The 13,185-nt window shown below is 53.8% G+C and overlaps 1 protein-coding gene across 2 annotated transcripts in view; it reads left to right on the plus strand.

Moving 5' to 3' along the window:
• The window catches only part of OPCML (opioid binding protein/cell adhesion molecule like), a 464,999-nt gene that overhangs the window by 65,440 nt on the left and 386,374 nt on the right, over positions 1-13,185 (plus strand). Inside the window, exon 1 of one of the 2 annotated variants that reach the window (XM_064173258.1) lies at positions 13,075-13,146. The exons of the other annotated variant lie outside the window; for it this stretch is intronic. The gene's annotated coding sequence lies outside the window, so the exon portion shown is untranslated. Of the gene's footprint in view, positions 1-13,074; positions 13,147-13,185 lie in introns of those variants that run through there. 2 annotated transcript variants of the gene reach the window in all.

The following is a 13,185-nucleotide window of genomic DNA, read 5'->3' on the forward strand; positions in this document are numbered from 1 at the left end:
TGGGCAGTGACTGACGCACAGCAGTGACTCTCCAGATGTAAAGTGCTCTGTGCCTGGCAGAGGAGAGAGCAGCACTTGAGGGGGTCTTGTGAGTTTGCAGTGCTTTGGAGTAGTTTCTTCCCTCCCCACGCCCTCCTGCTTTGAACTTCATCCTTTTCCCTACCCACCCCGACTCCAGAGGGCTGCCTCTGCTTTTCCTCCAGGGAAGGGAGAGGAGCATGGACAGAAGACAATGCACTTGATAGGAGACCCTCCCCAGCTTCTGCTGATGGGATGGGATCTGCTTAGACACAGAGCTCTCCTCCTCTGGAGACTGTCAGGAGCTGTCTGGATATGCTCCTGCGCGACCTGCCCTAGGTGACCCTGGTCTGGCAGGGAGGTCGAGCTCAATAATCTCCAGAGGTCTTCCAACCCCTGCTGTTCTATGACGCTAGGAATTTGGTTATGTTTCCTCCCTAGAGGTGTTCAAGGCCATGGTGGACAAGGGCTTGAGCAACCTGGCCTACTGGAGGTGTCTCTTTCTGTGACAGGGAGGTCCCTTCCAACCCAGACTGCTCTGTGGTGATTTGGGCACAGTGTGCTGTATGCTCACATAAAAAGGATTCATCTCCTCAGACCAAGCTCATACCTGACTAGAGAACCTGCTTCAACATGGGGGTCCCAATTCCAGCTCAAATTGCCACCTCTCTTGCAAAGCAAGGCTCTCCCCTAGCAGTGCATGGGAATCCGTGGGAATAGATCCCTCCTGGCTGACCTGAGCAGCTTTTACTCGTGTAAGTAGGGCTGAGTCCCAGGTCTTTCAACTTCTCTGACTGCAAAGAAGATAGGCAGACTTGAGAGCAGGGTGGACTCCAGCAGACAGTTGTTCACCCTGAGAGCAATTAGAGATTGGAGTCACCTCCCAAGGGCAGCAGGGCAGTCTCCTTTACTTGGCAGTTTTACAATCCAGCCTGCCTGGGTGCTGGGCCAGCTCCTTTCAGCTCTTCTGTTAGCTAGAAGGGCTGGGCCAGATGAGCCCTGAGGTGCCTTCCCACCTGGCATTCTGTGGTTCTGCTGTAAGGTTGGCTTTGCCTGCTTGAGCATCAAGAGTCCTTGCAACTTGAGAGAAAAGATGGAGAAGCAAACACTACTATTTATTACCTTTGACCACCTACCACCCCCAGCTCCTCAGAGTTAACAGGCTCCCTGTAGCTCGCTGCTTGCTGGCATTTGGTAGATGGATAAACAGACTTGATTCCTTTATAAGGGGGAAAGGTTGTTTACAAGTTTGAAACCAGAATGGAAATGCTGTTTTCCATCAGAAGTGTTTGGTGAACAATGAAGAAATAATGTTTAAAAAGCCCTTCAAGTGTCCCTTTCAAGTGAAAAAGTGAAGTGCTGGGAGGAATATTAAATGCAGACAAAGCCTGGCTCCTAATGGTTATTAATAAGCTAAGGAAAAGCTGAAATGCAAGGAATGAAGTGATCTGTGCCTGGCACCAAAACCTGCTGCCAGGCCTCCAACCCCAGTTTAGGACCCTAACAAGTCATAAAGTGTAGCCCCACTGTAAACTCTTCTGTGTGCTGACTGAGGCCACAGCCTCCTGCACTTGCCTTGGCCCTGGGCAGGCTCTTTTCAAAGGGCCTTGGACCACTTTTTTAAAGGCAGGACCCCAGCAAGGGTAATACCTGTGGTGAATTCCCCTTTGCATTTTAACTCTTGCAGCAAGGACATACAGGAAAGCTTTGGAGAGCAGTGCAGGATGAAGTCAGGGCAAGACTGGTGTGGAAGAGCAGGTCAGGGGAGGGTGCTGGAAGTGTTTCCATTCACTTCATGGCCAAAGCCATTACAAACCAAAACTATTTCCAAGTGCCAGAGGAGGGAGCCAGCAAGGCACAGGAAAGCTGAAGTTTGCTGCCTAATTTCTCCCTTTTTTTTTTTCCCCTAATGAAATCAGAATAAATTAAGTGCAGCAGCACCAAACCTGGCTGGCACCTGTGGAGAAGTTGGCTGAGGTGCAGCCAGTGTCCAGTTGCTGAGCTGGGAGCATTCCCCTTCAAAAACAGAATCTTTGCACCCTTTCACCTTAGGGGACAGCACTTCCCCCTCTCTGCCTTGCTCCTGTGCTTCAGTTAGGTTTTGGTTTGGGTTTTTTTGCTACAACCTCAGGGTATTTTTTAGCCTCTGGTCTTTGCCTTGCTCTTACAGCACAGAGTTATCCGTGTCGATAAGTCAGCTGGAGAGTTTCACCTTCATGCTGCTTGCCAGGGCCCATCACTGCTTGGACTGGTTTTGGGTGATGAGGTTTGGATTGAGGCTCAGATGCCAGGATAGTTTGCTTCACCAGCAGCTCCTCTTGCTTCCAGTGATCCCTGGAGAACCTTGGTAGTGGACAGGATCCCCTTGGCATGGAGCTGCCCTCCTGCAGCATCCCTTGCCAAGAGGGAAGGGTTGGGTTTGCACAGCGAGATGTGCTGTGACGTGGCTGCTGGGTGCAATGGGGAACTGAGGGGCTCTGGTGCTGCCTGGAAAAGCTGGGGGAGGCAGGGAAAAGGACATCTGTGAGATGCCGGAGGCGTCTTTGCACCCGCAGGGACGGAGAAGGGAGAGCTGGGGAGAGACTTGCTCTACCCTGGTGCTGCTGCAAGGTGGCTGACCCAAGATCTCCAAGCACAGTCCCAAACCTTCACTTTGGTGTCTGGGGGGGGGGGTGGGAACTGCCATTGCCGCTCACTTTTAGGTCTTGCCTTTTGCTTTTCCCTGTGCTCCATCCCTCTGCATATTCCCCTTTTCCATCAACTTGCCTTGCAAGATGCCTGTGCCGCATCCGAAATGGAGGAGATAAAATTACAGTAGCTCAGAATTGGCCGGGCTCAGTGCAGTATAGAACATAACAGATGGCACTGCATGATGCCTCTGAAATATCTGTGCAATAGCATTTTAAGAAACGTAGGACTGATCAGGCAGCATATGGAAAAGCCTTTCTGTGCTGCACGAGGGTGCTGTGCCCCCTCTCCCGGCACCTGCTCCCCCTCCCTCCCCGAGTGAGGGGTGAGACGTGGCGATGAGCATCTCCTGTCTGTAGTAGAGGTGTTCTCATCACGCTCCTGGGGCTCTTCTTAGTTGGGTGACCAACCTTTCCGTGTGCTTTGGGAGCAGAAAAAGTGAAGGAAACAAAGTGGGTTTGGTCCAGAGGCAGAGTGAGAATATGGAGATGTGGTGGAGGGGAACCTGATGAAGTTCAACAAGGGTGAGCGTGGAGTACTGCAGCTGGGGAGGAACAGCCTCCTGCAGCAGGGCAGGTGAAGGGTGGCCTGCTGGCAAGCAACTGGGAGTGCTGGGGACCAGCAAGATGCCCATGAGCCAGCAATGTGCTTTCGAGGCCAAGAAGTCCAAAGGGCTCCCAGGAGGTGTTAAGGAGAGTGTGGCCAGTGAGTTGAGGAAGGTTCTTCTCCCTCTCTGCTCTGCCCCAGTGAGGCCACACATGGAGGATTGTTTCCAGTTCTCAGAGCCCCAGTTCAAGAGAGACAGGGAACTACTGGGGAGAGGCCAACGGAGGGCCATGAGGATGCTGAAGGGGCTGAAACTTCTCTCATATGAGGAGAGACAGACTTGGGGCTCATCAGCCTGGAGAAGAGCAGCCTGAGAAGGGAGATCTGATCAATGTTGATCAATAGCTAAAGGGTGGAGGACATGAGGATGGGAATGGGCTCTTCTCAGTGGTGCCCAGTGGCAGGATGATGAATGCAAACTGGAAGCCAGGAGGTTTCACTTGACCTTAAGGAGAAACTTTGCTGTGGGGATGCTGGAGCCCTGGAGTAAACTGCTCAGAGAGGTTGTGGAGTCTCCCTGGGAGACTTTCAGAACCCACCTGGACACTATGCTTCTGGGCAACTGCCGTGGGTGACCCTGCTTTAGGAGGGGGTTGGACTAGATGATCTGCAGAGGTCCTTTCCAGCCCCTGCTATGCCATGATTCTTCACAACCCTCAGGAAGCCTCACCTGCTTTTCACACAGCAAGGGACTGTTCAGCCTTCCCTCTGCTCCTTCTGTTTGAAAATGGGCTCTGCCTCACCTGTTTCCCACCTCCCAGTGCCCCAGGCAGAGGGCAGTGGGTTCATGGTGCTACCTAGAGCAGACAAGCAGCCAGAATGCTGCCAGAGGAGGTTTCTGCAGGAGAAGAAAGACTACCTGCTCCATCTCTTGGGCTGCAGCACAAGGGGTGGGCTGCTGTCCTCAGCCCTCTGAGTTGATCCAGTTCCTGATGCACCCCCAGCACTCATGGTGCCCTTGCTGTGCCTGGGCTGCCTTTCTCCTTGTGCGCATCTAAAGCCTCTCCTGCGTACTTGCTGTTCCCTGCCCTGCTTGCTGGCCTGCTGCGTGCCTTCCTGGCCTCATATGTTGGCTGACCCTTCTGTCCAACAGATAGGACAATATTCCCTCTCCACGAGGCTCAGCTCATGCTCTTTGAGGTGCCTTGGGGTCACAGGATGCAAGGCTCCTTGCTGTTTCTGCATTGAGTCAAAGTTGAGCTAAGAATAGATCTATAAACAAGACAGCAGGGAAGGTTTCCTACCACAGCCTGACAGGACCTGGCATTATGTCATTGCTGGAGTCACTTCCAGAGGAGATGTGGATGCTGCCAGCCCCTCTGTCTGCAGGGTACCTGGCTTGGCAGTGAGGGCAGGAAGATTCTGGGCAAACCCACTCCAGGCTTGCAGGTTGGTTTCGGTCCCTAGGGAATGTGTTGGCTTGGACACCTCACAGCCCAGCAAGCAGTAGGAGCTCTGCATCTCATGGTGGCTTTGGGAGCCTTGCAGGAAGCAGGTTGGTTGTGGGCCTGGGCTGGGAGCAGGAGTGATGAAACCAAGCCCTCCTCCCCAGAACCACGTCTGGCTGGTGGGTGCCTTGGTAGAGGAGCAGGGGCTGGGGTGAGCTGCATGGCTGTGAGCCTTCTGCTGGCACGTGAGATGCTCTGGCAGGAGCTTGGTTGCTGCCCACGTTTGTGCAGAGAAGTATTTAGAGCTGTCAGTCTAGCATGCTGTCTGTCTGTCCACCCACCTAGGCAGCTATAAAAATCCAGCATCTATTAAATACCTGGACACAGCAGAGTCCTGGACACTGCTGGCTGTGGTTTGTTGTCCTGTATCCCCACGTGCAGGCCAAGAGAGTTGGTTGGGATCAGAAGCTGAAATCATAGAATCACAGAATGGTTTAGGTTGGAAGGGACCTCAAAGCTCAGCCAGTTCCAACCACCCTGCCATAGGCAGGGACACCTCCCACTAGACCAGATCACTCAAGGCCTCATCCAACCTGGTCCTGAACACCTCCAGGGAGGTTGTGGAGCACAGAAGCACAGAATGTGATCAGAGATCACATTTGGTGATTCTGTGCTCCACAACCTCCCTGGGCAACCTGTGCCAGTGTCTCACCACCCTCACTGCAAACAACGTCTTCCTAACATCCAGTTTTAGTCTCCCCTCTGCCAGTTCAAACCCTTTCCCCCTCCTGCCATTACCAGACCTTATCAGCAGTCTCTCCCCAGACTCTGTCTGCCTTTCTGGAGCAATCTGCATGGAAGCCCCAAGTGGGAATCTTGCAGAAAGCAGACTTCCCTCTTTTTGTCTTCCCTGACTTTGTCCTCCCTGTCATCTCCACGGCTCTCTGCTTGCTGCTGTGTTTCCCTTTAATCTGGAGCCCTCTGTTCTTACCTGAGCTACAGAGGCTTGACGAGGGAAGCCACTGAACTTGGAGGAAAAATGAAAGGGAGCAAGGCTTAAAAAACCTGTTTTCTTTCTCTCTCATTCTTTAAAAACAACAAGAAAAGCAAAGCAAGAGAGAAAGCAGCAAACCCAACCCCCAGCAGCTCGCAGCCAGTGAGCAGTGCCTGAATTATCCTTGAACCCTTCTCCTGCTTACGGATCAGGATGCATCGGTGCTGCCCTGTTTTCTTTCCTCCCCTCCCTCCCCAGCTCTTTCCCTGCTGCTCAGGCATTTTGATCAAAGCCAGGCAAACAAAAGTCTCCATTCTCAACCTGTCAATGGGAAAAAAGGATCCTGCCCCATTGCTGGTGAGCAGGATACGATCAGGATCAGCCAATTCCAACCCCCTGCCATAGCAGGGACAACTCACACTAGAACAGGTTGCTCAAGGCCTCAACCACCCTGGTCCTGAACACCTCCAGGGAGGGAGCATCCACAACCTCCCTGGGCAACCGGTGCCAGTGTCTCACCACTGTGCCAGTGTCTCACCCAGCCTTGCACAGCCTGGGCTAGTGGAAGGTCTACATGTCTGTGCAGTGTCATTTGGGGAAATTTAGACTGGAGAGTAGGAAGAAACTGTTTACAGTGAGGGTGGTGAGACCTTGGAACAGGCTGCCCAGGGAGGTTGAGGTTGCTCCTGCCCTGGAGGTGTTCAAGGCCAGCTTGGTTGAGGCTTTGAGCAGCCTGGGCTGGTGGGAGGTGTCCCTGCCCCTGGTGGAGAGGTTGGAACTGGATGAGCTTTAAGGACTCTTCCAACCCAAACCATTCTGTGAATCTCTAAGGTTCCTTCCAGCCCAACCCATTCTGTGATTCCCTCCCTGAAGAAGGGGTGCTCTGGGGGTACTGTGTGATGGGAACTCTTCCCAGGGTGCCCAGAGAGGGCAGAAGGCCCTGGGCATGAAGTAGGAGTACAAGAGAAAAGTAAGAGAAGTCTTTTTCCTTTCTTTTCTTTTTGCAATAAGGGTGCTCAAGGATCAGCAAAGGCTGCCCAGGGAGCTTGTGGGGCTCCTGGCCTCATGGTGCTACCACATTTCACCCCTGCTTGTAGTGCAACTTTGGAGGTGCCTCCTCCTCTAATGATTCTTGACAGGAATTAGTAGCCTGTCCATCTGGCCCTGTTCTGCCGTCTAACAAGAGCAGATAAGTGCACTTAACAACACACCAGCTCTTGTTCAGGCCCCTTCTTCCCAAGCCAGAATCAATAGCAGGTCTCTCCAGCTTTTAGAGACTTAGATCACATCTTTTCATCTCTCTCTCACTCATTTCTCACAACCAGCCAGCACTTGATTCCTCTTTCTCTTTTTTTTGTTCTTTTTTTCCCTCTTGCATGCTGTGGAAATTTTCCCCTTCTGCCTTCATCTAAACCCACCCAGGCAGGGCTGGAGCTTGTACACCAGATAAGAGCCCCCACCACAAGTGGGTTCCCCACTCCCCATCTCCATCTTGCTCCTGATTATGAGCTCTCTCACAGCCACCTTTATCTTCAAAGTGCTTTACAAAGGCTAATTAATGCTCCCAGCTGCCTGCCGTGGTCGGTGAGAGCAGTTTGCCTTCACCCAGCTCTGCGGCTAACCCTCCCCTGTGCCTCTGTACATGGCCCTGGGCAGGCCACACCTCAAAGCCTGGCTTCAGTTTTGGGTTCCTCTCTCCAAGAAGGACATTGAGGAGCTGGAGCAGGTCCGGAGAAGGGCAACAAAGCAGGGAAAGGGTCTGGAGAACAGGGCTGGGGAGGAGCAGCTGAGGGAGCTGGGGGTGTTGAGCCTGGAGGAGGCTGAGAGGAGACCTCATTGCTCTCTGAAAGGGGGTTGCAGTGGGGTGGGGGTGGAACTGTTGTACCTAGGGGCAAAGGATAGGATGAGAGGAAATGGCCTCAAGGTGCACTGGGCAGACTTAGGTTGGACGTGAGGAGCAGTTTGCTGCCTGAGAGGGATGCCAGGCCCTGGGACAGGCTGGTCAGAGCTGCACAGAGTGCGGTGCTGTGAGTTGCCAGCTGAAGCAGAAGTGGCATCTGTGTTTCGTGGAGCTGTGACATGGTTGCTAAGGGTTCTCCAGGGTGGACCACAGCATTCCATGGTGGCACTTAGGCTGAGGAGGAGAAGCTGGGCACTTCCACTCTCCAGCCAGGTGCTTCGCGGAGCCCAAATGGGGATGATTGTGAAGCATCCTGGGTTGAAATGTCCGTGGTGGAGGCCCCATCCCCGGAGGTGTTTCAGAGCCACACAGACGTGGTGCTGAGGGGCATGGTTCCGTGCTGGCTGCAGGGGTCGCTTCCAGCCGAAAGGGGTCTGTGGACAGGGCGATCCTTGTGCTCTGCACAGCCTGCGCAGGGAGCCCTGAAAGGTCTGAGCTGCAGGGCTGAAGCTGGGGGAGCAGAATGAGCTCAGGCTGCCTTTGCATCTCCTGTTTGTAGCTGCAGTCGCTGTGGGTTCAGAGGAGCTTTTTTCTTGCCTTTCTCCCTCTCCCCACACGAAATGCAAATCAATAGCTGCTGTAGTCCCTCTCTAACAAGATGTCAAGGAGAAAAGGGTAGCCTTTCATTCAGGCAGGCACACGCTCGCAGGGAGAGGAAGGGGGGCAGGAGGGGACAGGAAGGAAGGCGCTGGAGGAGGGACTGGGGGACAGACAGACGGACGGAAGGAGGGGGTGGGCAGAGGGGCTGGTGGGGGCGCTGCGGTGCCGCCTCGGGCCCTGGTGGCGGGAGGTGTGCTGGAGCCGGCCCAGAGAGGGGCAGCCAAGCTGGGGCAGGGTCTGGAGAACAGCACTGGGGCTGGGGGTGTATGGTGTGGAGAAGAGGAGGCTGAGGGCAGACCTCATCGCTCTCGACAGCTCCCCGAGAGGAGGCTGCAGTGAGGTAGGGGTTGGTGTCTTCTGCCTAGGGTCAGGAGACAGGCCTGGAAATGGCCTCCACTTGTGACAGGGGAGGGTTAGGTTGGAACGAGGAACAATTTCTTTGCCGTGAGAGTGGACAGGGATGGGCACAGGCTGCCCAGAGGGGTGGTGGAGTCCCCAGCCCTGAAGGGGTCCAAACCTGGTGTGTTGTGAAGTGCTGCTGCTTTTGGGGTGCTCTTTGGGAGTAGTTCTGCCTTTGGGGATGGTCTGTGGGGTGCTGCTGCTTTTGGAATGCTCTGCAGAGGGGTGCTGCTTTTGGGGTGCTCTGTGATGTTGTTCTGCCTTTGAAGATGGTCTGTGGGGTGCTCTGCCCTCCCTCCTTCCCTGGTGGTGCAAACAGGGTGAGGACGTCTCTGCTGCACTGAAAACTTGAGCGTTCTTTGCCCCAGAGATTAGACTGGTCCCAGGTGTGAATATGCAGAAAGGCAGCCTGGGGTGGGGGGGAGGGAATCATCACTCTGGAAGTACAGACAAAATGGTGTTGGGATGTGCCCGGCAGAGCAGAATGCCTCCTCAGACCGGGTGCTCCCTCTCACACTGAAATGTGCATTTCAGGTTCTCTGTTTGATACCAGAAAACCCAAACAACCCCGAACAGCCCTGAAAAGCTCCACCAGCTGAATCTATATGGATGTACTCTGGGTTGGCTTATTCATGTTGTCTTGAGAAATCAAACTAATCATCCTAGAATGGGTTGGGTTAGAAGGGGCCTTAAAGATCATCTAGTTCCAGCTCCCCCTGACATCTTCCACCAGCACAGGTTGCTCAAGGTCCCATCCAAGCTGGCCTTGAACACCTCCAGGGAGGGGGCACTCACATCCTCCCTGGGCAGCCTGTGCCAGTGTCTCACCACCCTCACTCCAAAGAATTGCTTCTAATCTCGTCTAATCTCCCCTCCTCAAGCTCAAAGCCATTGCCTCTTGTCCTGTGACTCCCAGCCCTTGTCAAAAGTCCCTCCTCAGCTCTCCTGTAGCCCCTTCAGGGTATTACAAGCCTGCTCTAAGGTCTCCCTGGAGCCTCTCCAGGCTGAAGATCCCCAGCTCTCTCAGCCTGTGCCCACAGGGGAGGTTCTGCAGCCCTCTGACCATTTTCATGGCCTCATCTGGACCTGCTCCAGCAGTTCCAGGACCGCCTTGTGCTGGGAGCCCCAAAACTGTAGGCAGTGCTGCAAGTGGAGTCTGAGCAGAGCAGAGGGTCAGAATCCCTTCTGTGTCCTGCTGCTCTCCCTGCTCTGGCTGCAACCAGCACACAGCTGGCTCTGGGCTGCCAGTGACCAGTGCTGGCTCCTGGGGAGTTTGTCAGCAGCTGACACCCCCAAGGCCTTCTTTATCCTGCTCTCCAGCCACTTGGTACCCAGCCTGTATTTGTGCTTGGAATTGCAGCATCTTTCACTTGGCTTTGTTAAACTTCATGAGGCTGGCATGTGCCCAGGTCTGTCTGGATTGATCCCTCCAGCCTGTCATCCTGGCCACACAGCTTGGTGTCATCTGGAAACCTGCTGAGTGTGCACCATTCCACTGTTCATATCACCAACAAAGATGGTAAACGGCCCTGCACAGTCCTGGAGAGCCAGCGAGGGCTGATGGAGGAGGCTCCATGGTGACCTTACTGTGGCTTTCCAGGATGTGAAGGGGGCTTCCAGAAAAGCTGGGGAGGGACTTTTTAGGCTATCAGGGAGTGACAATACTAGGAGGAATGGAGCAAAGCTGGAGGTGAGGAGATTCAGACTGGAGGTGAGGAGGAAGTTCTTCAGCATGAGAGTGGTGAGAGCCTGGAATGGGTTGCTCAGGGAGGTGGTTGAGGCCTCATCTCTGGAGGTGTTTAAGGCCAGGCTGGCTGAGGCTGTGGGCAGCCTGCTCTAGGGTAGGGGGGTTGGAGCTGATTGATCCTTGTGGTCCCTTCCAGCCCTCACTGATTCTATGATTCTGTGTTGGGTTTTTTTTGCCTGATCAAGGCACTTCTGTTCCCATTTTGCAGATGGGAAGGTAAAGGCATCAATGTACTGAAGGTCTAATCCGAGGTCATCTTTAGAGCTGCACTTAGCAATTTGGGTGCCAGCCTAATTGGCCAGAGTAGATGCAAGGAGAGTGGCTGTGTGCTGCATTTGGGCAATAGTCACTACCAGGTGAAGGGAAGGGAAAAAAAGAGAAAAGATTGGAGAGAGGTGGGGGGAGGGGAGAGGGGGGAGCAAGGAAGTGTTGTTTTGAAATATGCCCAAATACAGCTTTTCAACTCTGGTTCTGAAAGCAGAGCAAGATGTTTGTTCTGAGCCCATCAAACGTTTCTGTTAATTAGAAATGATTTCTTTGTTCATTTCCTCTACTTCCTGCAGGATAAGAGTATTTCTCTTTGCCTTGGGTGGATTCAGAGCTGGCTCTGGGGGTTTGGGGGAGCAAGCTGGAAGCCAGGGGGTTCAGCTCACCTCCTAGGAGCTGCCTCCTGAAGCGACGTGGAGGGCACAGATGTCCCTGTCCTGGCTTGCCCACATAGGTTGCAGGCACATTCCTTGCAGCCCTGGGAATTCCCAAATGCCTCCTTGCAGTTGCTTTCCCAAAGTGCTTGTGAAGCAGAGGAGAAATTTGCTTGACGTCAGCTGCTTTGGGTGTCAATTAAAGGGAACTTCAGGACAGAAATATCACCATCCTCCTCTCGAGCTGCGTGAGGCACCAGGCTCGCTGCTCCTCACTCAGCATCATGGTTTAGCTCTTTCGGGGGTCAAGGTTATTTGGAACAGAGTTTTACTTCTATTAAAAGGAAGGAAGAAGAAAAAAAGTTCCTGGGCATGCTTTCTGCAGCATATTCCTAAAGATGTGGGAGGTAGGAGGCCTTCAGCAGATAATGTGGGAATGTGGCTGAGTTAAAAGCTTTTAAAAACTTGCGGTTTATTCAGGCAGAGTAGAAAATGAATGGAGATTAATGGCTACAAAGCAGAGGAAGTTTGCCCTGGCGATGCCTGCTCGGCTTCCTCCCCTCCCCAGCTGAAGCTACCTGCCTCGGGAGCCTGGTGGCAGCAGCTCTGTGCACTCAGAATGCTTTTCCTGCTCCTCCTGGTGCTGCTTTCCACACACGCAGATCAGCGGAGATAAGAGGTGTCTGCAGAGAGGGGGATGTGGTTGGCGTCTCTGCGCTTAGCCTGCGTCGAGCTGCAACAAGTGGGTGGGAAAAACCTGAGGAGGAAAGTCAGCAGCGGAGGGAATGGTTTGTGTGCTGATGGTTTGTGTGCTGGGCCTGGCTCTGGCTGCCAGCTGTTTGGTGGCAGGGAGGAGCTGGCGGGCTGCAGCCTTGGCTCGGGGGGAGCTGGTGTTTGCAGCTGGGGTGTGTGGGTGTGCCGTCCTTCCAGGATGCTCCCGATGGGGAGCAGCTCTGCTCCAGAAGCTCCCTGAGATAGAATCAGAGAATGGCTTAGGTTGGAAAGGACATCAAAGCTCATCCAGTTCCACACACCACCACCCCTCCCCCACACCTCCCACTAGCACAGATCACTCAAGGCCTCATCGAGCATGGCCTTTGAACACCTCCAGGGAGGGAGCATCTACAACCTCCCTGGGCACCCTAAGGGGTATAATGCAGAAGAGTTTGGGAAACTGAGGTGTGCTGGCTGGTGAGAGGATGCCCAGGCTGCTCAGACTAAAGCCAGGAGCAGAATGAAACCCCGGGAGAGGAGAGGGTGGGATGCTGGAGTTTGGTTGTGGTTGGCTTCATGGCCAGAAGTGCAAAATTTTGTCCTGAAAGTATCCTTGGACTGACCTGGAGCACAAAGAGACCTTTAGACCTGAGCTAGTGGGGAAAGAGTTTGAGACTGATCTGAGCAAAGCTGAACCTTTTAGTTTGGCTTTCAGCATGAAAAACTGCTTACCAGTGTATTTTAAAAGCTGCAATGGATGCACAATGCAAAACCCAAACTTTCTCTGTGTGTATAGAAAATGTCACCAAAAAGTGCAGTTTCTTCTGGAAAATGATCTTTGCAACCTCTTCCTCCCCCCAGGCAATGCAGCAAAATCAAGCCCTTAGCTGGCAAATGCTTTGATCTGGAGGTGGCTGTGGGAGAGGGGGACACGGCAGGGGCAGCTGACATACGGGTGGAAAGCTGTCTGATGACTTGTGCTGGGCATGCCTGGGGCTTGGCAGGGGTGTAGAAGTGTGCTGAGGGGTGTCTAGGAGAAAGCAGGGACGAGAGAGGGGGGGCTGTGGGGGCCTGGAAGGGGAGAGTTGTGTTAGCCTGGAGGAACACTCCTTGGCCTCGGTAGGAGCGGGCTGGTATTGATCGGGGTCGTGCAAGTGGGAACCCTGGGCTGGGTGTCCTTTTGAAGCTCTGTGAGCCTGCTGAAGGGAAAAAAAAATCCAGCTCTCGTTGGGATGCACAGAGAAGATTGCTGCTTGGTTTCAGAGGGTTTGTGTAAAAAACACCCACTCATGCTAAAGAGCCTGGATGCTTGCTGCTTTGCCTCGCCTGGCGGCAGGCAGAGCTGGCACTGGCTTCCCAGGGGGAGCATCAGAGCCCAGAGAGGGACAGGGGTGAGCCAAGGGACTAAAGCCCGGGGCTGTTCCAGACCG

This window comes from Pogoniulus pusillus, chromosome 38, assembly GCF_015220805.1.
Source record: "Pogoniulus pusillus isolate bPogPus1 chromosome 38, bPogPus1.pri, whole genome shotgun sequence".
Lineage (NCBI taxonomy): Eukaryota > Metazoa > Chordata > Aves > Piciformes > Lybiidae > Pogoniulus > Pogoniulus pusillus.